Below are 27,284 nucleotides of genomic sequence, written 5' to 3'. Positions count from 1 at the left end.
TGAGTGTGTGTGTGTCCCTATCTATCACACAGGCCTCATAATCTTCACGTGTCAGCCTCCCTTGGCCCCAAGGTAACCTTACTGTGACATCTAATTCAGTTGGCCCGGCTGGTAATGACTATTGATTTGGATTGTGTTCCTGTTTGAGAGGGAGAGGGACATGGAGGGACTTTGTCTTTTACTGCTTGGTCTGCTCCGTGCGGAGATCCCCCTCACAAACAAACAACTTACCCTCCCCCAACACAATCACCAGTGTCATCCACCCCCCTTCCCTCACTTGCTCCGGCCCAGTGGAAGTGCATGTTGTAGGATCGGCATGGTGATTGCTGTCACCAACACCCAGGGCAGGGGGGGAAATAGGGGGACGTTCATGGGTCTGTGTTGTCCTATGTTGTGTATTTGATTACCTAGTGCCTGGAGCAAGACTAGCTACCATAAACACAGTGGGCTGCTCTACCTGACTCCTGACCAACAGACATTAGAACACTTATGCAGTTTTTGTAGCTTTCCTCAGAATAATGTATTGTAGTTTATACTCAATATTATGACTGACTAAAAAGTATGAACACAATTAAATTGATCTCTTACTGTACCTTAATACTACAAAAGAAAACGATCAACTTACATAACATCACTACAATACCATCTTTACATGTTGAATCACTAAAGGAATTGGTTTCAGATGGGAGAATATAATACAGTTTTTTCTTCATTGGCGCCATTAAACTGCCAGCGATATTTTTCATAGGGAATAACCCCCATTCCGAGGTATAGTTTTATTACATGGTAATTTGAGGCATGGTTCGTTCATCTCAAGTGTTGCCGTCGGACATGCAAATCAAGCCGTGATATTTTCACTCCTCACAAGCCTACACATTATCACATTGTATTATCTACTGTACAGTTTATCTGTTCAGTGAGAGGAGGGGAAAATTCCTTTTGTATTTGTATTTATTAAGGATCCCTGCCTTAGCAGCAGCTACTCTTCCTGCGGTCCAGCAAAATTAAGGCAGTTACACAATTTAAAAAACATTACAATACATTTATAACAGATTTCACAACACATTAAGTGTGTGCCTTCAGGCCACTACTCTACTACCACATATCTATAACACACAATCCATGTGTACGTGTGTGTATAATGCATGTTATCGTGTGTGTCTGCGCCTATGTTTGTGTTGCTTCACAGTCCCCGCTATTCCATAAGGTGTTTTTTTATCCGTTCTTTTAATCTATTTTTACTGCTTGCATTAGTTACTTGATGTGGAATATGGTTTAATGTTCAGCAGGGAGGGACAACTTGGAAAATCATCCCACTCTTACACTGTCCTCATACCCATACGATTTAGAGATCACAGCCTTACACTGTCCTCAAATGCATTACAATTTAGAGCAGAAGTGCCCATTTCATAGGGCTAGGCGTCCCGTCAGCGGGACACCTGTCGACAACATCCAGTGAAATTGTAGGGCGCGCAATTCAAATAAATAATCGTAATATTAAACATTTATGAACATACAAGTATCTTATATCGGTTAAAATCTTAAATTCTTGTTAATCTAACTGCATTGTTCGATTTAAAAAAGGTTTTACAGCGAAAGCATACCATGCGATTGTTTGAGGACGGCGCCCTACATCAGCATATTTTTCAACCAGCACAGGCTTCATAAAATTACAAATAGCGACTAAATAATCACTTACTTTTTGAAAATCTTCCTCAGTTTGCAATCCCAAGGGTCCCAGCTACAACATGCATGGTCGTTTTGTTAGATAAAATCCTTCTTTATATCCCAAAAAGTCTGTTTAGTTGGCGCCATTGATTTCAGTAATCCACTCGTTCAACATGCAGACAAAGGAATCCAAAAAGCTACCCCTAAACTTTGTTAAAACATGTTAAACTACATTTCTATGTAATCCTCAGGTACCCTAAAATGTCAATGAACTACACTGCTCTAAAAAATAAAGGGAACACTTAAACAACACAATGTAACTCCAAGTCAATCACACTTCTGTGAAATCAAACTGTCCACTTAGGAAGCAACACTGATTGACAATACATTTCACATGCTGTTGTGCAAATGGAATAGACAAAAGGTGGAAATTATAGGTAATTAGCAAGACACTACCAATAAAGGAGTGGTTGTGCAGGTGGTGACCACAGACCACTTTTCAGTTCCTATGCTTCCTGGCTGATGTTTTGGTCACTTTTGAATGCTGGCGGTGCTTTCACTCTAGTGGTAGCATGAGACGGAGTCTACAACCCACACAAGTGGCTCAGGTAGTGCAGCTCATCCAGGATGGCACATCAATGCGAGCTGTGGCAAGAAGGTTTGCTGTGTCTGTCAGCGTAGTGTCCAGAGCATGGAGGCGCTACCAGGAGACAGGCCAGTACATCAGGAGACGTGGAGGAGGCCGTAGGAGGGCAACAACCCAGCAGCAGGACCGCTACCTCCGACTTTGTGCAAGGAGGAGCACTGCCAGAGCCCTGCAAAATGACCTCCAGCAGGCCACAAATGCCAGCTCCCAGATTGCATAGGACCCATAGCTTACCATTGAAAGAGCATGGGGTCTCAAAAGAAAAGATTTCTGATTGGTTTTTCTTTTCATTTTCGGCTAACATATCGATTGTTATAGTCTCATACATTATTTTAACATTTCTACAAACTTCAAAGTGTTTTCTATCCAATAATACCATATGTGCATATGCTGGCTTTTGGGCCTGAGTAACAGACAATTTACTTTGGGCATGTCAGTCAGGCAGAAATTCAGAAAAAGGACCCTTTTTCTGAATTTATGCCTGACTGACATGCACCTTCTCGGTTCCCTCTGAACACAGAACACCCCCTTCACACTAACTAACTTGTTCTGACTAGAACTAGCATATACAGTGGCTTGCGAAAGTATTCACCCCCTTGGCATTTTCCCTATTTTGTTGCCTTACAACCTGGAATTAAAATGGATTATCTTGGGAGTTTGTATCATTTGATTTACACAACATGCCTACCACTTTGAAAATGCAAAATATATATTTTTTTAAATCGGGAAACAAACAAGAAATAAGACAAAAAAACAGAAAACTTGAGCGTGCATAACTATTCACCCCACCAAAGTCAATACTTTGTAGAGCCACCTTTTGCAGCAATTACAGCTGAAAGTCTCTTGGGATATGCCTCTATAAGCTTCGCACATCTAGCCACTGGGATTTTTGCTCATTCTTCAAGGCACAACTGCTCCAGCTCTTTGAAGTTGGATGGGTTCCGCTGGTGTACAGCAATCTTTAAGTCATACCCCAGATTCTCAATTGGATTGAGTTCTGGGCTTTGACTAGGCCATTCCAAGACATTTACATGTTTCCCTTTAAACCACTTGAGTGTTGCTTTAGCAGTATCCTTTGGGTCATTGTCCTGCTGGAAGGTGAACCTCCGTCCCAGTCTCAAATCTCTGGAAGACTGAAACAGGTTTCCCTCAAGAATATCCCTGTATTTAGCCCCATCCATCATTCTTTCAATTCTGACCAGTTTCCCAGTCCCTGCTGATAAAAAACATCCCCACAGCATGATGCTGCCACCACCGTGCTTCACTGTGGGGATGGTGTTCTCGGGGTGATGAGAGGTGTTGGGTTTGCGCCAGACATAGCATTTTCCTCGATGGCCAAAAAGCTACATTTTAGTCTCATCTGACAAGATGAGACTCATCTCATCTGACTCATCTGACAATACCTTCTTCCATATTTTGGGGGAGTCTCCCACATGCCAGTTGGCGAACACCAAACGTGTTTGCTTATTTTTTTCTTTAAGCGATGGCTTTTTTTCTGGCCACTCTTCCATAAAGCCCAACTCTGTGGAGTGGGCTTTACTGCTTAAAGTGGTCCTATGGACAGATACTCAAATCTCCATTGTGGAGTTTTGCAGCTCTTTCAGGGTTATCTTTGGTCTCTTTGTTGCCTCTCTGATTAATGCTCTCCTTGCCTGGTCCGTGACTTTTGGTGGGTGGCCCTCTTTTGGCAGGTTTGTTGTGGTGCCATATTCTTTCAATTTTTTAATAATGGATTTATTGGTGCTCCGTGGGATGTTAAAAGTTTCCGATCTTTTTTTATAACCCTACCCTGATCTGTACTTCTTCACAACTTTGTCCCTGACCTGTTTGGAGAAGTCCTTGGTCTTCATGATGCCGCTTGCTTGGTGGTGCTCCTTGCTTAGTGGTGTGGCAGACTCTGAGGCCTTTCAGAACAGGTGTATATATACTGAGATCATGTGACACTTAGAGTGCACACAGGTGAACTTTATTTAACTAATTATGTGACTTCTGAAGGTAATTGGTTGCACCAGATCTTATTTAGGGGCTTCATAGCAAAGGGGGTGAATACATATGCACGCACCACTTTTCCGTTTTACATTTTTGTAATTTTTTTTAAACAAGTTTTTTTCCATTTCACTTCACCAATTTGGACTATTTTGTGTATGTCCATTACATGAAATCCAAATAAAAATCTATTTAAACTACAGGTTGTAATGCAACAAAATAGGAAAAATGCCAAGGGGGATGAATACTTTTGCAAGGCACTGTACTGTAGACCTACTAATTTACAGTCTGTATATTTTTTACCAATAAACTGAAAGAGATTATATTATACCTTATATGTGTTTGTTTTAGTCTTGGTTTTCTCCCAATATGGAGAGAGTACGGTTGGGTGAGTGGTCACCGGTCAGACATGCTAAACCCCCCCCCCCCCCCCCCCCCCCCCTCAACATTTGCACATACAATATACACACATACTGGCTCTAACTAACTAACAGACAGACAGAGACACTCTCTCTGCCTAGAAGGCACATATACACAACACAAAACAGACTCTCTCTCTCTCTGTCATATATCCCTCCGTGTGGGTGGGTGGTCAGGGAGGCTCAGCTCAGTTGCCAGGCAGAGGGGTCAGAGCGGTAATGAGATGCTTTGAGAGAGAGTGACAGGGGTGTGCATGTGTAAATAATCTATTAATTAAAGGGAGGAGTGGAATGAATAGGAAACCTTTTCCTGTGATATCTTCATCCTTCCACCCCCCCCCCCCCCCCCCCACTCCTGCTCTCACACTCTCCAGGTTCACACAGATCCACAAAGAGTCGTTTATTGGGAGATTAAAGCCAAATCTTCTAGATTGCTGTATAAAAAGGTAATTTGCAATATTAAACTGACTTTTATCTATATGCAAATGACTCCCCTCCTCCACTGATTTGAATAATTTATGTGAAGGTTTGAAAGTGAGGTGGGTGTCTCTTGCCGTCGAAAGATAACCCAGTTAGGCTATAAAGGAAACTATTAACATTTTTTTTTTTACCAGAGTTTATTTCTTTCAATTACAGCAATTGCTTTCCTCTGGTTTGAGCTGTGGCAGCCAACGTTATGTTATTGCACTGTTTCTCTGTGAATATTTTGCCTGTGGGGCTTTCACCGGGTAGAGTAATGTCAATATCAGGTGCTCGGCTCATTCCTCAAGCCTCTGTCAAACCTCTTGTCACACATCAAGACGTCATGCCTCTCAGACATGGGGACATGGGTAATTTCATCTCACGTTGAAGATGTTTGTTGTCGTGTGTCGGCTCTTACTAGCTATGACTCCTGTTCCCTTCAATAGCCCAGGCATCACTCTTCTGTCTGTCACATGACCAGAGTGGTACAGGGACGGTCCAGGGAAAGAGACACCTCAAAGTAAAGACACTTTTATGTTGATGAGTGGTGGTAGAAGACTGGCTCTTTGTACGTTCTGCCATCATGCTTACAATGAGGTGAAGTCTCTCTCCTGCTGTTATTAAGACTCCAGCCACCCTAGTCATAGACTGTTCTCTCTGCTACCGCACGGCAAACGGTACCGGAGGGCCAAGTCTAGGTCCAAGAGGCTTCTAAACAGCTTCTACCCCCAAGCCATAAGACTCCTGAACAGCTAATCAAATGGGGCGGCAGGTATTCTAGTGGTTAGAGCGTTGGACTAGTAACCGAAAGGTTGCAACATCGAATCCCCGAGCTGACAAGGTAAAATAATCTGTCGTTCTGCCCCTGAACAAGGCAGTTAACCCACTCTTCCTAGGCTGTCATTGAAAATAAGAATTTGTTCGGCTGCAATCCCGCTAACGGGATGATATGACAACAAGCCAGTGAAAGTGCAGGGCGCCAAATTCAAAAACCAGAAATCTCATAATTAAAATTCCTCAGACATACACGTGTTTTATACCATTTTTAAGGTAATCTTGTTGTTAATCCCTCCAAAGTGTCCGATTTCAAATATGCTTTTCAGCGAAAGCACTACAAACGATTATGTTAGGTCACACCAAACCACAATAAGCATAGCCATTTTTCCAGCGAAAGATAGCAGTCACAAAAAGCAGAAATATAGCTAAAATTAATCACTAACCTTTGATGATCTTCATCAGATGACACTCATAGGACTTCATGCTACACAATACATGCATGTTTTGTTTGATAAAGTTCATATTTATATAAAAAAATCTGAGTTTACATTGGCGCGTTACATTCACTAGTTCCAAAAACATCCAGTGATAGTGCATAGCCACATCGTTTCAACAGAAATACTCACAGAAATGATAATACAAGTTATACACATGGAATTATAGATATACCTCTCCTTAATGCAACCGCTGTGTCAGATTTCAAAAAAACTTTACGGAAAAAGCAAACCATGCAATAATCTGAGACGGAGCTCAGAAGAATAGTAAAATTAGCCGCCATGTTGGAGTCAACAGAAACCAGAAAATACATGATAAATGTTTCCTTACCTTTGATGAACTTCATCAGAATGCAGTCCTAGGAATCCCAGGTCCACAATAAATGCTTGATTTGTTCGATAATGTCCGTTATTTATGTCCAATTAGCTACTTTGGTTAGCGCGTTTGGTAAACAATTCCAAAGTCACAAAGCGTGTCCACTATAACGTGACGAATGTCCAAAAGTTCCGTAACAGTCAGTAGAAACATGTCAAACGATGTATTGAATCAATCTTTAGAATGTTGTTAACATACATCTTGAATAACGTTCCAACTGGAGAATTACATTAACTTCAGTTGAGCGATGGAACAGAGCTGCCTCTCACGTGAACGCGCGTGTTCAATGTGTGGTCACCTCATGGCAGTGGTGAATCATTCCTGTCTCCTTCGGCCCCCCTTCACATTAGAGTCATTAGACAAAGTTCTATTGACTGTTGACATCTAGTGGAAGCTGTAGGAAGTGAAAACTCATCCATATCTCGCTGTAATTTCAATGGGATCTTGGTTGAAAATCTACCAGCCTCAGAAAAAATCCAAACAGGAAATGGAACTTCTCAGGTTTTTGCCTGCCATATGAGTTCTGTTATACTCACAGACATAATTCAAACAGTTTTAGAAACTTCAGAGTGTTTTCTATCCAATACTAATAATACTATGCATATATTAGCAACTATGACTGAGGAGCAGGCCGTTTACTCTGTGCACCTTTCATCCAAGCTACTCAATACTGCCCCTGCAGCCATAAGAAGTTAACTGACTTGCCTAGTTAAATAAAGGGAAAAAAGAAAATGGCTACCCAGACTATTTGCACTGCCCCTCCCCCCTCTTCTAAGCTTCTGTTATTATCTATGCATAGTCACTTTAATAACTCTCTAATAATATTACCTTGACACCGATAGCCCCGCTATTGTTATTTACTGCTGCTCTTTAATTATTTCTTATTCTTATCCCTTACTTTTTGGGGGTATTTTCTTAAAACTGCATTGTAGGTTAAGGGCTTGTAAGTAAGCATTTCACTGTAAGGTTGTATTACCAAATACCTGTTGTATTCGGCGCATGTGACAAATACAATTTGATTTGATTTACTGAACTGTTGTAGAGTCCATCTTTATTCCCTCCACTACACTGAGATGACCAAATCATAGTTGTTAGTTATATAATTAGCTTGTGACAGTCTACTGTTACAGTACAGAATATGTAGCCCTGCATGTCAATAACACTGCCGTGTGTTTGTACATTTGATCTATTTTAAGAGCTCTCTGTCTGTTCCTAATTTGATTTGATGAAACGTGAATATACATCTTCCCCTTGTTCTAAAAAAAACACAAACTCCACCGGGGAATGATCTCATCTACTCAAAGAGGTCAAAGGGCAATGAACAGCCATAGTCTTAGACTCACTCCCAAAGGGAAATGTACTTTAAACACTCTGATGTCTTCCCAATCCATACCATTCCGATTGCGTACTGTTATGAATGGAGAGTAAGGATAGAAATAGTCACATTTTGTACACAACCACCAAGTTACAGTATGCCCTTTGTCCATCCCGTATTCACCTCAGCTTAAACAAACTTGTCTGTCTTACAAAAAACCTTCTCTTTATATCTTCTAATGTTATTATCATTCAAAACAGGGGCATACAAACCCAATTTTTGTCATCAATTATATGCATTCAGTTAATGTCAATGTACCATAGCAGCTGCACTTACTCCTGAGAATGCCTGTTTAAGACATAGACACTGTAACAGTGAGAGATTTATACGACCGGCTCTAAAGGTTGGACAAAGGTTCATCTCAACGGTGGTCGCTAATTGAGGATTGTACATGTACATCATCTCTTTCTCTCCACTATTTTGGCAGAATGACATGTGGCCAATGGCCCACCAGTGTTCTCAGAGGATCGTTCTGTTATGGTGCGATGACATCAATGTGTGAGGTGAGGTCACCATAGTGATGATCTTATCTCCCAGAAGGATATATTAGGGAACAATAACACGTTTAATATCCTGCTCTTTAGGATGGGACCTATTCTCCTCCTCCTGCTCCTTGCCCTCCTCTTCCTCCACATCCCCTGCGGCGGAGCCAGAGTAAAAGCCCCATCCAGAAAGACATTACTGATATTATCACATCTCAATATTTTTCATCCTTTATAATTTGATCCACAGCTCTGGTCTTGTGCTGTTTGCTTTGATCTTTATCCTGGTTCTCCTCATATGTGAAGCTGATCTGACAATATGACAGAACGAGGGGATATGTGTCTCAACATTCTGTCATCTAACCTTTACTACCTCAAAATTAATTTCAGCTATATGGAAGAAATAATCTCAAACTCAAAGTAGTAATCAAATTGATGGTACCAGGGATCTAAAAGTCTTTTCGCCCTCAAAATGCTGACAGAGATGCAGCGTCTCTATATTATGTTTATAGTATATCATTGTAAGCTAATATAATGCTGTTTATTCACAGTGACAAGTGGTTTGGTGGGCATTAGGACCTGCTGCTGTTGCATCTCAACTGGTTTCCTGTATTAGGTCTTGTATGGCACGGTCTCAAACAAGGTCTCCGTGGCTACCGATTTCAAAACAAAACAGCCTAATTGGTTGTTCGTTAATAGGTTTATTTCAGGCACATGCTTGGGTGCCTTTATTGTAGCTTACAGGGTCTTGCTCTACAAGGGCATTTGTGAAAGAGGATGATAAGAACTACACAGGGAATATCAGAGAGAGAGAGAGAAAGAGAGAGAGAATAATCACACTAAATACAAGACATTGAAAAGAAAGACACACATCTTAGTGGCTATTTGCCTTCGATTGGGAGGCATATTTTAGACAGTGTTATTTTATCGTTGCCTAGGAAATGCTTGCTGGATCCATGAGAAACCTGTAGATGTAATATGGTCTCATTTGGAGAGCTAGTACGACTGAAGCAAATATTTGTATAATAAACAATCTATTTGTTTACAGTACGAACAAACGTTCTCTTAACCATCAAGCCAGGGTCAAAACATTGAATACTGGATGTATACATAGCAACACAATCATCTGTGTCTGTCTATGCAGGAAGGAACTGGTGACACTTGAGGGGAAGAATATCACGCATATTTACTGTCTCTGGCTTAAAAGGATCAATGGGAACACAATTACTGAGCCTTACTTATGGCTGCGTCCCCCGCTGTGGTGGGGTTAGGACTTGAAGAGTTACTTGATATTAGTCTGGCATTGTTAACAGCAAACATTCAGCTTGGAATTAACACACTGAGGCTGTCAGAGTGAGGAGAGAAAGGAGAATCAAATAGCATCAATGGGGATTCTCTGTAAAGCAGCGAAGTGGATTTTTGCCTGTGGAAATATCTAATTGTGAGACTAGCAGAATTCATTGAGATGTTTTCAATCTCCACCTAGTCCTTCTAGGGAAGTATCAGTGACAAAATAATAACGAATGGACAGAATGGACAGAATACACGAGCCGCACTGCAGAAACCCACACTGAGAAAATACAACCTTTCATAAAAAATACACTATACAATGCATAAAAAATTATGTGTTCCTCTCTCTGTCCCCCTTCTCTCTCTCTCTCTCTTCTTCTCCCCCCTCTCTCTCTGGACTAGAGGGAAAGAAGGAACCATTAGCTTTCCTTCCTCCCATTATTAAACAGTTTTACTTACGCTTTTCGGATCCCTGTTGATAAGAAAGATATGATGTCATGTTATGTTTTTGTTCAGGTATGTTTTTTGTTCTAAACATAACTGTTGCTTCGCAGTCAGACAGTAATTCATCGAGTCATCTAATCTAACCCCCTGCGGTGAGACCATACTCTCTGGAGAAATGTCTATGTGCTGTGACTAACTGGGAGAATTTGACTTGAGAAAAGCATTTCCTCATTTATAAAAGAGACCACATTCCTATATGAATGTGTTTAATAGGTGTGGTCAGTAGGATCAGTACTGTAAATATAAGACCTGACCATCACAAGGTTTCTGTGACTTAGCGTGTACATGTGCATGTTTGCGCGCCTGCATACACGCATACTAGCTTGCACATCTATTTTCGCTATGTACGTGTGAGCGAGAGACCATGTGCAGACACAGTACATGCAATGCCTTGAGCTATGCCAATATCACTGTTATTAGAGGTGGAGCTTTTCATAAATATATCCATAGGCATAACTGTGGAGATGGAATGCCAATTCTCCTTGAAGGACACTGAGCTTTTCTCCAACAGATGGGCTGATAACAACTTGACAGAACCAAGGCTGACCTAGAATACAGGGCTGGCATGCCGTTTGCATGCATTGATGTAATACATGCATCTGTATTACTCCAATGTGTTTGGCGACTGGCATTTGCAATCAGTGTGTTCAGGCTCATACAAGAGCAAATATTATAGACAGGGGGGGGAGAAGAGCAGCCAAAAATACACAAAAGGAATTTCATTGGGTAAATTGAATGAGTGGAATTTCTGGCATATTACGTGTCAGTATTACCAGAGAAACAGGCCAAAAAGTGATTACAATTGTGTTATGACTTACATGCTGACTATACCGGCCAAGCACGTGCGTCCGTCCGTGTGTGCCATCGTGCAAATGTTGATTGTGTCCATCCTCACCAGACGTGCTCATGACACTCAGGTTCAAATATCAAAACCTATGGCCTGGTATGGTTCCCATTCAGAGGCAGCTGTCTATCGTTGTCTCTGATTGGGGATCATATTTAGGCAGCCTTTTCCCCCCTGTTTTTGTGGGATCTTGTTTTTGTGTAGCTGCCTGTGAGCAGCCCAGAATGTCACGTTTTGTTTTCTTCTGTATTGTTTTTGGTGAGTTTCATATTTATTAAACATGTGGAACTCTAAGTACGCTGCGCCTTGGTCCATTCATTCAGACAAGCATGACAGAAGATCCCACCACCCACGGACCAAGCAGCATGCCCAGGAGGAGCAGGAATCCTGGGCCTGGGAGGAAAGCCAGGAGTGGAGGACATCCTGGACGTGGGACGAAATCATAGCAGGCGGCGGTAGCGAAGGAGCAACAGCGACGACGCCGGCGTTCGCGGCCACAAAGACAGCCCAATTTTTTTTGGGGGGGGGGGGGGTACACGGGGTGGTCGGCGGAGCCGAAGTGTGAACCAGAGATAACCTGGGAGGAGGTAGAGAGGTGGTCGGTCGACCCAGGGAGAGTGTCAGAGCCCGCCTGGGAGTCAATAGAACAGTGCAAGGAGGGATACCGGAGAATGGAGTTTGCGAGGAGTATGCGGCAACGCAGGCGTTTGGAGGAGCGTGACACCAGTCCGGTGCAATCTGTGCCGGCCCCACGCATCAGGCCTCCAGTGCGCCTCCATGGCCCGTAGCCTCCTGTGACGATCCACGGTCCGGTTCCTCCGGCGACGATCTATGGGTCCGGAGTCCCCGGCGACGATCCACGGTCCAGAGCCTCCGGCGACGATCCACGGTCCGGCGACGATCCAAGGTCCGATTCCTCCGGCGACGATCCACGGTCCGGTTCCTCCGGCGACGATCCACGGTCCGGAGCCTCCGGCGACGATCCCCCGCACCAGAGTCGCCACCGAAGCTGGCGGATCCGCGAGCGGAGCGGGGTCTACGTCCCGCACCTGAGCCACCACCGAGGCTAGATGCCCACTCGGACCCTCCCCTATAGAGTCAGATTTTGCGGCTGGAGTACTGTCACGCCCTGACCTTAGAGATCCTTTTTATTCTCTATTTTGGTTAGGTCAGGGTGTGACTAGGGTGGATAGTCTAGTTTTTTCATTTCTATGTTGGCCTGGTATGGTTCCCAATCAGAGGCAGCTGTCTATCGTTGTCTCTGATTGGGGATATTTAGGCAGCCTTTTCCCCACTGTTTTTTTGTGGGATCTTGTTTTTGTGTAGCTGCCTGTGAGCAGCCCAGAACTTCACGCTGCGCCTTGGTCCATTCATTCAGACGAGCGTGACATGCATTTGGTCTTCTTTTTAGCTGGTTCTTTGTAGAATTTTGACATAAAGTCAAAATTAATTCACAGATAAAAAGGTTAACTTAGTTCGTTTTTAGTTAGTTACCTTCAATGAATCTCATTTTGTTTGTCTTTCAAGCATCCACATGGGTTTGTATCTTCCTGATATTCAATAAGGAGGGAGTGGTTGGCACGTCTCAAATAGAACCAAGTTTGGCTACGCAGACTCTCATTCACGCGTTGTGGGTGAAATTATTAAATAACATGTATGTATAGATGTATTTTGCAACACTCGCGCAAGCAATGTGGCCGGTGAGGTTTGCATGTTAGTCTTCTTCAAGATGTGTGAAACCACGCATTCAAGATGTGTGAAACCACGCATTCAAGATGTGTGAAACCACGCATTCAAGATGTGTGAAACCACGCATTCAAGATGTGTGAAACCACGCATTCAAGATGTGTGAAACCACGCATTCAAGATGTGTGAAACCACGCATTCAAGATGTGTGAAACCACGCATTCAAGATGTGTGAAACCACGCATTCAAGATGTGTGAAACCACGCATTCAAGATGTGTGAAACCACGCATTCAAGATGTGTGAAACTACGCATTCAAGATGTGTGAAACCACGCATTCAAGATGTGTGAAACCACGCAATCGCCTCATTGAACATTGTTTTGTCTTCTTCTTTCAGAATAAAACACACAAACACATATCCTGGTCACTTGAAAACAATTGTTGTATTCTCACATTTTGAAAGCTTTAATAATAATATGAATTCTTTATCATATGAAGGATCTGATATCTGATAGGCTTTCAAATATAATTTTCCTCCATCAGGAAGGAAACATTTCATTGATGTATTAAATAAATGTATTAAATAAAAAGCCTTGTTTAAGACACAAACAGTCAAAAAGTTGAGCAAGAAAATCACTAAGAACACAAAAAAATTAAATAAAAATAAGCCACATTTTGTGAAACCTCCCTGGTCTGTGATTATTCTCAGCGTACACATTAGAGGATGTTGGTAATCATGTGTAATGTGCAGTTGGGAGCTGAACAGGAGAAAAGGTGAATCTGAGGAAACCTTTACCAGGGGAGCCTGGATCACAATTAACTGTATGTGTGTGTGTGTGTGTGTGTGTGTGTGTGTGTGTGTGTGTGTGTGTGTGACCGAGGCATTTGCATCATTTTTTGGGGGTGAAACAACATCTGATCTCAAGCAAGATAAAAAAAATTAAAAAGTAATGAGCCTAAAATAACCCCAATTAACGCCTTATATTGGCTTAATGTTCACGGCAGAAGCAAATAAACTTTGACCCATCGTAAAAAATGTGGCAAAGGATTTTCAGCTAATTAAAAATGTGTCTGTAAAATGAGTTTTTAGCACTCATTTTGTTAGCGGATAGTCTCTTGCTTGGATTGTGTCTATGATGTACGTCAGCGGAACAGTGCTAAGCACCAACATTTCCACCAAAGTTTTGTTCTCAGAAAGTGTTCACAACAATAATATAATACAAAGTAGTTTGAGCCTTCCACACACAAGTATCTAGTCATAGAGAGAGATGAGTGTTCAAAGCATAACAAAACTGAATTGATTATTTATCTTTGTGAGATTCTCCAGCTAGCACATTTGGTTGCTTGGAAGTTATGGGAATGTGGGTTTTTGGTTTCACATTGATTCTGGGAACAAAATCATACGTTTCCTGACTGGTAAAACTGAACATTATTTTAACAGAAATTAACATTTTATTTCCAGGTTGCAGGGAGGTACTGAGAACATTTTACTATGGTTCCCTGAAGGTTTTCCTGTGAGTTTTTTTTAACATTCCGAGAACTAACATTTTTGGTAATTATAAGGTAATTCAATAACACTGAAAACATGTTTCGATAAGACTTTTAATAACACTGCTAGCTTAAGTGAACTGTTTTGAACTCCAAGCACAGATAGGACACATGGAAATGAATTTGCTTAGACATTAATCATTCATATTTTTTTTATTGTGGTCAGTGAGATTCAAACCTATAATCTTCTGTCCTCTATCAATCAAAATAGTCTACTGCGCCACCAGGATGGAGCTAGCATACCATTTGTCATACAAAGCTATTCATTTTAGTCTATTCAAACAGCCCATTTCAAAGGAAACTAGCAACAATCAGGTGTGGCCAATTAGTGTGTGCGGCCAGCACACCTGAACACACTTAGCAAGATAGAGGATAGAGAGACTTTGTTCACGCTTTCAACAGAATGTACATGTTTTTAAATTACATCCTTAGAACGTTCTTTGAACGTTACCAATGTTTTCTTGTGGTTTTATGGAACGCTTTCTTAATGTTCTAAGAAAATGACTGTCACGATCGTGTGGAGGATTGATGGACCAAAACGCAGCTTTAGGAAAATAAGCCATCTTCTTTTATTTTAAAGATGACGAAAAATAAACACGAAACACTTAATACAAACTAACAAAACAACAAACGTGAAGCTAATAAACGTCGTGCACATACAACAGGCTACAAACGTTCTGACATAGACAACTACTCACCACCAATGAGAGCCTATGGCTACCCTAAATAAGGCTCCCAATCAGAGACAACCGAAATCAGCTGTCTCTAATTGGGAACTCATTCAGGTAACCATAGACTCTCCTAGACAACTAAACATACATAGACAACACTAGACACATGTACTCCACACAAACCCATATACTATACCCAACAACCCCTTTACCATAAAAACACCCAAAACCAACAAAACACAAACATTCCCCATGTCACACCCTGACCTAACTAAAATAATAAAGAAAACAAAGAATACTAAGGCCAGGGCGTGACAATGACTTTAAATACAACCACGAGGAAACCTGCTGAACATTTTATGCTGAAGTACTGACATTCCCACAAAATAATGTTGTTTCTTAATTTTCTCTGAACAATTTGAGAACATTGCTTTAAATAGAACCATAAGGAAACCTGTTTTGTTTCTTTATATATGTACTTTTAGAATATTATTGCCTGTCTGTAATCTGAACCACTCACAGAAAAAAAAGGAAACCTGTAGGAAACCTTATCCTGAAGTACTGAAATCCACACCTAACCAACATATGGTTCTCAGAATGTTGTGCTAGCTGGGCATCCTGTACCATTCCCAGAAAATTGTGTAAAGGTTGAATGCAAAATAACTATAGGACAACCAAGCTCTCATTAAGCTGTAAGAAGCATATGGTTCTCAGAATTCTATGTGCTAGCTGGGTCACAATCTAACATATATCAAAATGATTAATGAATTCCACTCTTTTGAGACTGCATAGAAGGGTTTAAAAAGTACATGATGTTTCTCACTGGATATTGTATTTTGGCTAGATTTGTTTTAACCCTAATTTGGTCACTATATCTTTATTATCTTCCTTGGTGGACAGACTGTTTGATCGATTTGTGAGAGACTGAAGGGGAATTGCCATGGCAATTAGACAAAGCTTTAGTCTCCTGCATGAAGAGAAACATAGTCCGACTGTGGGGATGCTATGACAACATCAGAGAAAACAAAATCAAGACAAAACACCATGTTCAATGCAGATATATCCCCTCTTTCTCTTTTTCTCTTCTCACAGACATGCATGTGTGGCACGCACGCACGCACGCACGCACGCACGCACGCACGCACGCACGCACGCACGCACGCACGCACGCACGCACGCACGCACGCACGCACGCACGCACGCACGCACGCACGCACGCACGCACGCACGCACGCACGCACGCACGCACGCACGCACGCACGCACGCACGCACGCACGCACGCACGCACGCACGCACGCACACACACACACACACACACACACTGTTATTGTGCAGATTACTGTCAGTATGGCCTGCATCGGGGAGGCATAGCAGAGCGGGAATTCGTGGAGTGCAGGGCGAGTGTGTGACACTCCAGAGCCATGTGTGTGTATGCATACGTGCATGTGTGTGTGTGCATGTCCGCAGCTAAATCAGTGGAGCTGCGAGGGCTGTTTGAACAGTGAGCCTAGGGGATAATCCCAGGGTCATTCTTCATCCCCACAGGGAGGGATGGATCCCCCAGCATGGGCACACACACTACAGCATGGGCACACTATCCCTCCAACCTCATCGCTCAATCTCATTCTTCCTCTCTCGCTATCTCTTATCCTTTCTCAATCTAGCGCTCACTTTTTTCTCATACCTCCCTTGTTTGCACTCTGTCCCTCCCCATCCTCTCTTTTGCCTTCCTTCTCTCCGTCTCTATTACTCTCTTCATGTCCTCATCTCTCACTTATGTTTCATACCTCCCATGCTTGCACTCTCTCTCCTCATCCTTTCTTTCTTTCTTTCTCCCTCCTTCTACCCTTTCCCCTCTGTCACTATCTCCCTCCCTCTCCCCATCTCTCTCCCCAAGCTTCCAGCGGTGTGGTGCGGTGGGGGATCAGTCGTGTGGCCTTTTATCCTTCTGGTTTCCAAGTACTGAGACGTCTAAGGGTCATTGACTACACAGCGTAGTGTCTCAGTTTGCCAGGCTGCAGCCTGTACATCATCCCACAGTACATTGAGTCTGTCCCCTCTGCTAGGCCCAGGCCCACTGTGGTCTACAACACCATAATGACACTCTGCTTCACTCTGCTTCTCCACAGTCCAACACCACAGAGACAGCTTTACACCACACAGGGCTCTAAAGGGGATTGATGGGCTCGGCGGGAAGATTCTAGAACACACTGTTGACCACATGCCCAGTTCTTTTACCTATTGTTATTGTTCGTTATGGATACATTTGATTTGGGGGGTTTTGGGGTTCTTATTGCTAGAAACAGGACACAGGGCTGTTTTCATATGAACTCCACAGATGAAGCATTACTTGGAACAGTCACAAGGACAGCAGGTGGAGTGATTTATATTTTTTGTTACGTTAGTCAAACTTGCAATTTCACAGAAAGCAAAGATAATTTCATGATTTCATACAAACATTGAGTCTCTTCATAGCCACTGTACGGTGGTGGTGATGGATGGTAATGATGATGATGGTGACGACGATGATGCTGGTGGTAATGATGACGATGGTGATGATATTTAGTGATGTTGAAACGGTAATGCAGGAGCACCTGAGCTAAACATCAGACCAGGGTGTAATGCATCACTCCACCTGCTGTCCCTGTAACTGTTGTGTCTGTGGTCAATGGGCCTGCCAATAATTCCACACCGCCTCCCAGAGCCCCAAAGAGTGGTCCATTTGCCTTGTGAGCTAATCACTTCCATTAGCATTTATCAGCACCGTCTATCAGGGGACCACTTTGCTAGCATCTGCTTTATGCTGCCTGCCTGTGCTCTAAAAGGGAGGACGCTCCATCCTGCAGGCCCGGGCGGCTCCAGAGCAGAGGGAAGGTAGCGCCAGCCAGGGTTCATTCATTTATGGCTTTTGGGGCACACTGCGGTATTAGCTGCAGCTAAAAGGCTTTTCCCCACAAATCTGCTAAAAACAATGGTATTACCAGACTAAATGCAAGCCATGATGGGGCCCTTGGTTCATTTGAACCTCTCTCACACACACACTCACACACACTCTCTCTTTCTCTCTCTCCCTCCCCCTGAACATCACCCTCATTTAGTGTAGCAAAAAAACATGGCCATTTCATTCCGGCAGATTTGGATGATTTGGATAATGCAGTGCCTGGGCAAAACCCTTGACAGGGAAGGCTGGTAGCCAGGCACCGAGCGAACCCTGAACTGATGCTTGGTGGCACCACCGGGCAGAGGGCCAGGCCAGACTCAGTTGAAAAGATGGAGAAATTTAATTATTGAAGACATGATGCCACAGACATCCTAGTTCCTTCCCACAGGATGATTCTATTAAGGAAGCAAATAAGATTTTATACTTTTATACAGCTATTGGATTTAGTTCTAACTGCCTCAGCAACATACATTCAGCAGCTGGAGCTAATTTCTTGTATCTACGGTATGCATATAACAGCTTTTGGGGGAATTATCTGAAGTCACGAGACAGTGATACAGTATATTGTTCCGTTTTGGAAGCTTCCCAGTTAGAACTTAGGCAGGGGGAAATGAATGAAAAAAGACTCCAGCTCCATTTCAATCATGATTTCTAAAACAACAGTATCCTGCCTTCCCTGTGACGAGTGAGATTGAATAGGGGTTGGTGGTCAGAGGTACTAGAGTGTGGACTGTGCCGAGGACCGATACCTTCTTGAATATACAATACCTATTGAATATACAATACCTAACGAATATCTACTTATGAGTGTGGCAGAGCACATTTACCAACATGTATGTTTCATGCACATCACATAGCAACGATGTCATTCCATGCGACAAAATATTTCCCTCACAAGATCTATTCTACATTGTGTCTCCTACTTCAACACGATTGATGGTAATCTATTGCTTTAGTCAAATAAGGTTTCTTATACTCAACTGGCCCCTCCCTGGATTTTGTGTTAAACGCTCTATAACAAAGCTTTCTTAGTGTCCAACAAGCTTTCTCTGCCCTTAACCTTGTTCTGAACACCTCCAAAACAAAGGTCATGTGGTTTGGCAAGAAGAATGCCCCTCTCCCCACCGGCGTGATTACTACCTCTGAGGGTTTAGAGCTTAAGGTAGTCATACAAGTACTTAGGAGTATGGCTAGATGGTACACTGTCCTTCTCTCAGCACATATCAAAAATGCAGGCTAAGGTTAAATCTAGACTTGGTTTCCTCTATTGTAATCGCTCCTCTTTCACCCCAGCTGCCAAACTAACCCTGATTCAGATGACCCTCCTACCCATGCTAGATCACAGAAACGTAATTTATAGATCGACAGGTAAGTGTGCTCTCGAGCGGCTAGATGTTCTTTACCATTCGGCCATCAGATTTGCTACCAATGCTCCTTATAGGACACATCACTGCACTCTTTACTCCTCTGTAAACTGGTCATCTCTGTATACCCGTCGCAAGTCCCACTGGTTGGTGCTTATTTATAAAACCCTCTTAGGCCTCACTCCCCCCTATCTGAGATACCTACTGCAGCCCTCATCCTCCACATACAACACCCGTTCTGCCAGTCACATTATGTTAAAGGTCCCCAAAGCACACAGATCCCTGGGTCGCTCATCTTTTCAGTTCACTGCAGCTAGCGACTGGAACAAGATGCAAAAAACACTCAAACTGGACAGTTTTATCTCCATCTCTTCATTTAAAGACTCAATCACGGACACTTTTACTGACAGTTGTGGCTGCTTCGCGTGATTTATTATTGTCTCTAGCTTCTTGCCCTTTGTGCTGTTGTCTGTGCCCAATAATGTTAGTACCATGTTTTGCTGCTGCCATGTTGTGTTGCTACCATGCTGTGTTATCATGTGTTGCTGCCATGCTATGTTGTCTTAGGTCTCTAAACAAAAAACACAAACCTGTTTTTTGTTTAGTGTGTTCCATTCACCTACAGGTAGTAGCTAGTATACTAGGAATGCTATCAAACCCATGTCCCCATGGCCTCTGAGAGACAAGGAAAGGAAGAGGTTCATTCACAGAAGTGACTGCCAACAGCTAATACAAGGGGAGCGAGAGAAGCCGGTGTTAAGGGAAACTCTGGGAACTCTGTCATCCGGTGAAGAATCGACTTTGTCAAGGGGATTAACATGGTGGCCAAGTTAACAACAAACAGACAGAAAGAGAGAGAGACAAAGAGGGAGAGAGAGAGAGAGAGAGAGAGAGAGAGAGAGAGAGAGAGAGAGAGAGAGAGAGAGAGAGAGAGAGAGAGAGAGAGAGAGAGAGAGAGAGAGAGAGAGAGAGAGAGAGAGAGAGAGAGAGAGAGAGAGAGAGAGAGAGAGAGAGAGAGAGAGAGAGAGGTGAAGGAGGAAAAGCAATTACAAGTGCTTGACAAGACAGCTGTGCTAGTAGTGCATTGGGAGGGAGACGTCTGTGGTGACACACACACACACACACACACACACACACACACACACACACACACACACACACACACACACACACACACACACACACACACACACACACACACACACACACACACACCTGCGATAGACATGGCCTTAAAGAGACATTTGAGGGGGAAGAGATGTTTTGATCAAAGCTTTGCCTCCTGGAATGCCAGTGTCAAGGTAATTCTCCCAGGTACTGTGTTCTTCAAAGCGGACTCGCTGTGAGGAAGAGGATGGGGCCCTTTGTGAAATAACAAAAGGGACCAAGCTTTTTTTCCAGGCTGAAAATAAGAGACAATTACACTGATGGACGGACTTGCACAGCCTCTGCCCCACCCCTCACCCCCGCCTCCAGCCTCCATATACACACATACACACATCCTCCCACCCCTCACTTCACCCCCAGCCACCCCTCACTTCATCCCATCTCAACCCCAGTGCAGCCATCAACCCCCCTCCCACACCTCACCTCCACACCCCACACAGCCTCCCCCTCAACTCACCTCACCTCAACTCAGACCTGACTCTTTCTCTGAATGACGGGAGGCTGAAGCATAGAAATGAACACACATAGGTATTCCTCTTTGATTAAGGCTAGGTCGACAAAAAGGGTTTTCTAAAAGTTTTTCGGGTCACAATTATCTTTGTGTAACCATTTTAAACTAATTCAATTCAATGTAAAATCTTGAATCGATTGCTTATCGTCATATTAATTTCCTCATGTGCAAGTAAGCTAATGACATAAAAAATTATACATCATGAAAAATACAATTAATCATTTATTCAACATATTCATCCTGGTGAAGTGTATATTCGCTCAAATCCATCCCACTCCCCTTGATGTGGAGAGAGAGAGTGTGTGTGCTAATACATGTGTGTGTATGCATGTGTACGTGTGTATGTGCACGTGTGTGTGTGTGTGTGTGCATGCTTGCATGCTTTTGTGCAATTATTTAGTCAAGCTCTGGCCATCAAAGGGGCCTTCATCATACTTCCAGACATGATAACACTGTTATTTCTCAATTAATTTATGCTTTTCTTTCAAGGACAGCGACAGCAAAAAAATGTTTCAAAAATCCATGAGAACATCCTGCCTGTAGCAATTACAGAGGTCAAGATTCTGCATCATATCTGCTTCACACCATTGCCTGCATTTTGTCATTGTGCTAGTATGCTAATTAGACTCCATGGTCATTGTCACTTTCATCCTATAAAATGATGCAGGGAATACAGTCTGTCTTTCTTAAACCCTATATGTACTCATTTGCCACTACATCCAATTGCAGGGTTAGATATGCAAGGTGTTGTGAAACACACCATTGACTGTTGTGGATAGACCATTAAAATTCACTTCACTGCCCTTCTCTCCAAATCCGTCCCGGTTTTAAATGAAAGAAACGGTTACATCTGTGTGTTCTGACGTGCTTTGATTCTGTCACCAGCAACCTCCACACACACATACACACCCGCGGACAGACAGACACACACATACCATCCCTCCCTACAGGATATCATCTGTTGTGGCATTATTAAAATGCCTGCCTCGGACCAAAAATGCTAATACATACAGCGGTGTAATAGATAGCATCATGCATCATTGGCTAGAAGAGAGTGGGGCGAGAGAGAGAGAATATACATATGGGCTCGGCTCCTGCAGCATCATTGGAATTAGCATGTTATCACACACAGAATATCATAATCAAAATGTCAGCCGCCTGCCGTCGGCCACTGGCTTTGTGCTTTATGCATGCATAGCCACAGAGTTAGTGTGAGGGTTTACCCTGTCAAGGATTTTCAGAGGATATTACGTTGCTATTTACCTTTTTCTTCAAATGTCAAACATAGGCATGGGGAATAGGCATGGCATCTGACTACAGAGAGCGAGTATTGGTTTGATGTAATTCACTATATTGAGAATTCATGCAATGTCAGTGCTTAAAGGCTTGCTACAGCAAAGGGTTCAAGTACTCGAGTCTCAAGCGACAACTGTTCACTCTATTCTTTGTACAGCTTCAGGCTGTTCTAGAATGACTATATTCTATATGGACTCAAAATTCTGCTATGAAATTTTACGTGATTACTAATTAGACATAGTTAATGAATCCTACACCACAATTAACTGATGACTCAACTGACAAAGAGAAAGAGAGAGCGAGAGATACAGAGATATTAGTGTAACGTTTTGTATGACACATACCTAGCACCCTATTAGGATAACCCAACCATTCAATCATTAGCAAGATGTGTGAAAACACTTTTACCTCAGAGATACTTTCCTCAATTATCATTTGTTCTTCTTCTGCTGCTGTGAGTGAATCTCTGAAGATCACTGGAGATCCCTGAAGAATATACGGTATATACAGTGCATTCGGAAAGTATTCAGACCCCTCAAATTTTTCCACATTTTGATACGTTACAACCTTATCCTAAAATGTATTACATTTTTTTCCCTCATCAATAGACAAACAATATATATTTTTAAACCTTTATTTAACTAGGCAAGTCAGTTAAGAACAAATTCTTATTTACAATGACAGCCTAGGAACAGTGGGTTAACTGCCTTGTTCAGGGGCAGAATGACACATTTTTACCTTGTCAGCTCAGGGATTTGATCCACCAACCTTTCGGTTACTAGTCCAATGCTCTAACCACTAGGCTACCTGCCGCCCCATAATGACCCCACAATGACAAAGCGAAAACAGGTTTTTAGATAATTTCGCACATTTATTTACATAAGTATTCAGACCCTTTGCTATGAGACTCGAAATTGAGCTGGGGTGCATCTTGTTTACACTGATCATCCTAATCATTCAATTGATTGGACATTGGAAAGGCACACACCTGTCTATATAAGGTCCCACATTTGACAGTGCATGTCAGAGCAAAAACCAAGCCATGAGGTCGAAGGAATTGTCCGTAGAGCTCCGAGACAGGATTGTGTTGAGGCCCAGCACATCTGGGGAAGGGTACCTGTCACGTTGGTATAAAGGGATCGAGAGACAGGTGCAGGAGTGTGTAATAGGGTTTTTTATTTACCCAAATTACAGCGTGCCGTGTAAAGGCACGGGGACGAAGACCAAACAAACACGTGTACAAAACACAGGGTTGAAACCCAAACAAAAGAGCGAGGATTACCTCAAATAAATACATGGGGCGCACAATGATACCACACGGGATGAGACCCGTAATCATCTGCGCAATACAAGCGGCACGAAAGCCAAAACACACAGCACAGGTACTCACACGACCAACGGACATTGTAACAATAATCGACAGGACAATGGTGAACAAAGGGCACACTTATACAATTACTAATCACTGGGAATAGGGACCAGGTGTGCGAAATGACACAGTTCCGGAGGGATCCATGACAGTACCCCCCTCCGACACGCTGCACTAGCAGCGCAATAACACCGGCCTCGAGAACGATCACAGTAACGCAGTGCGGGTTGATCAGGACCCGATGCAGCTGCCGAAGTTGCGTAGTTGTCGGAGGGGCCAGTTGCCACTGTTGAAGTTATGGCGGCGATGGTTGGACCAGTTGCAGTGGCGTCAGACGGACCGGTTGCGGCGGCGTCGGGAGAGCCAGTTGCAGCTGCTGAAGTTGCGTCGTCGGACGGACCTGTTGTGGCGATGTCGGACGGCTCAGTTGCAACTGCTGAAGTTGCGGCGCGCCGGACGGACCAGTCGCGGCGTCATTGAGCGGACCATTCCCGCTGTCTCCCTTTAAGTTTGATTATTCTGTAATCGACAGGACAATGGTGAACAAAGGGCACACTTATACAATTACTAATCAATGGGAATAGGGACCAGGTGTGCGAAATGACACAGTTCCGGAGGGATCCGTGACAGTACCAAAAAATGTCTGCAGCATTGAAGGTCCCCAAGAACACAGTGGCCTCCATCATTCTTAAATGGACGAAGTTTGGAACCACCAAGACTTTTCCTAGAGCTGGCTGCACGGCCAAACTGAGCAATCGAGGGAGAAAGGCCTTGGTCAGAGAGGTCACCAAGAACTAGATGGTCACTCTGACAGAGCTCCAGAGTTCCTCTGTGGAGATGGGAGAACCGTCCAGAAGGACAACCATCTCTGCAGCTCTCCACCAATCAGGCCTTTATAGTAGAGTGGACAGACGGAAGCCACTCCTAAGTAAAAGGTACATGACATCCTGCTTGGAGTTTGACAAAAAGCGCCTGAATGCCAAGGGTCACGTCTGGAGGAAACCTGGCACCATCCCTACAGTGAAGCAAGGTTGGTGGCAGGATCATGCTGTGGGGATGTTTTTCAGAGGCATGGACTAGGAGACTAGTCAGGATCAAGGGAAAGATAAACGGAGCAAAATACAGATAGATCCTTGATGAAAACCTGATCCAGAGCGCTGAGGACCTCAGACTAGGGTGAAAGTTCACCTTCCAACAGGACAACGAACCTAAGCACACTGCCAAGACAATGCAGGAGTGGCTTTGGGACAACTTTCTGAATGTCCTTGAGTGGCCCAGCCTGAGCCCGGACATGAACCTGATCGAACATCTCTAGAGAGACCTGAAAATATACTCAAGGCTGTAATCTTTGCCAAAGGTGCTTCAACAAAGTACTGAGTAAAGGGTAATTTACGTATGTAAATGTTATATATATATACATACAGTGGGGAGAATAAGTATTTGATACACTGCCGATTTTGCAGGTTTTCCTACTTACAAAGCATGTAGAGGTCTGTAATTGTTTTATCATAGGTACACTTCAACTGTGAGAGACGGAATCTAAAACAAAAATCCAGAATTAAGTAATTCATTTACATTTTATTGCATGACATAAGTATTTGATACATCAGAAAAGCAGAACTTAATATTTGGTACACAAACCTTTGTTTGCAATTACAGAGATCACAGAGATCCTGTAGTTCTTGACCAGGTTTGCACACACTGCAGCAGGGATTTTGGCCCACTCCTCCATACAGACCTCCAGATCCTTCAGGTTTCGAGGCTGTTGCTGGGCAATACGGACTTTCAGCTCCCTCCAAAGATTTTCTATTGGGTTCAGGTCTGGAGACTGGCTAGGCCACTCCAGGACCTTGAGATGCTTCTTACGGAGCCACACCTTAGTTGCCCTGGCTGTGTGTTTCGGGTCGTTGTCATGCTGGAAGACCCAGCCACGGCCCATCTTCAATGCTCTTACTGAGGGAAGGAGGTTGTTGGCCAAGATCTCACGATACATGGCCCCATCCATCCTCCCCTCAATACGGTGCAGTCGTCCTGTCCCCTTTGCAGAAAAGCATCCCCAAAGAATGATGCTTCACGGTTGGGATGGTGTTCTTGGGGTTGTACTCATCCTTCTTCTTCCTCCAAACATGGCGAGTGGAGTTTAGACCAAAAAGCTCTATTTTTGTCTCATCAGACCACATGACCTTCTCCCATTCCTCCTCTGGATCATCCAGATGGCCATTGGCAAACTTCAGACGGGCCTGGACATGCGCTGGCTTGAGCAGGGGGACCTTGCGTGCGCTGCAGGATTTTAATCCATGACGGCGTAGTGTGTTACTAATGGTTTTCTTTGAGACTGTGGTCCCAGCTCTCTTCAGGTCATTGACCAGATCCTGCTGTGTAGTTCTGGGCTGATCCCTCACCTTCCTCATGATCATTTTATTTAACTAAGCAAGTCATTATGGGCTACTGTGTGTAGATTGATGAGGGGGGAAAACAATGTTATCCATTTTATAAAGCTGTAATGTAACAAAAAGTTGAAAAAGTCAACGGGTTGGAATACTTTCTGAATGTACTGTATATAGGATTATGTAGCCTATTTATATTTTAATGTAGTCTATCTTTCAATACAGTCATCTCAGTTTTTATTTAAAGCATCATTTTATCCTTCACTTGTCTATGACAATTGCAAAGACTTTAGCAACTTTGTAGTCAACTTCGTTATCGGTGATCACAGTCAGACAGATAAACATCTTGATTCAATGTTTAGCGGAGATCTTCTGTGAAAAAAAATCTAATGATGCACTTAGCTGTTGTAGTGGTTTTGGCAAACAGCTTGAAGATGTAATGATGCTCCTATGAAGGTTCTAAAGATAAGCTTAGCCTTAAGATGCTTTTGGGAAACCAGACCCTGAACCGTTTGCCAGAGGAGAGTTTTTGGAAAAGAGGGTGTCCGGGGTGGGAGAGATCAACAATGATCTTTCCTGCACGTTTCCTTGCCCAGGAGTCATGCAGGTACTCGATAGAAGGTAGGTGGCAGACTGGACAGTGAGTTGCAGATTGCCCTTGGAGAGGGCAGACGCATTCCTGGAAGAGGTCAGGAGATGAGACCAACCAAGGTAGTGTCATCAGCAAACTTGAGTAGTTTGACAGATGCCTTGTTTGCAGGTGCAGTCGTTGGTGTAGAGTGAGTAGAGGAGGGGGGAGAGCACATCGTTGCGGCACTCCAATGCTGAGAAAGAGAGTCTGAGAGGTGTTTTCCTAACTTCTTATGTTGTGCTCTGTTGATCAGGAAGTTAGTGATCCACTGGCAGATGGAGTTGGTGAGGGGACCTTGGGAAGGTGTACCGTGGGGCGTGGGGGGGGGGGCGGTGTCCTGAGAGTTGAGTGTCCTTTGTGATTCGAATCTGCAGTCGAAATGGTTTCGT

Source organism: Salvelinus fontinalis, chromosome 25 (genome assembly GCF_029448725.1).
Source record: "Salvelinus fontinalis isolate EN_2023a chromosome 25, ASM2944872v1, whole genome shotgun sequence".
Taxonomy (NCBI): Eukaryota; Metazoa; Chordata; class Actinopteri; order Salmoniformes; family Salmonidae; genus Salvelinus; species Salvelinus fontinalis.
This window is presented reverse-complemented; position numbering follows the sequence as displayed.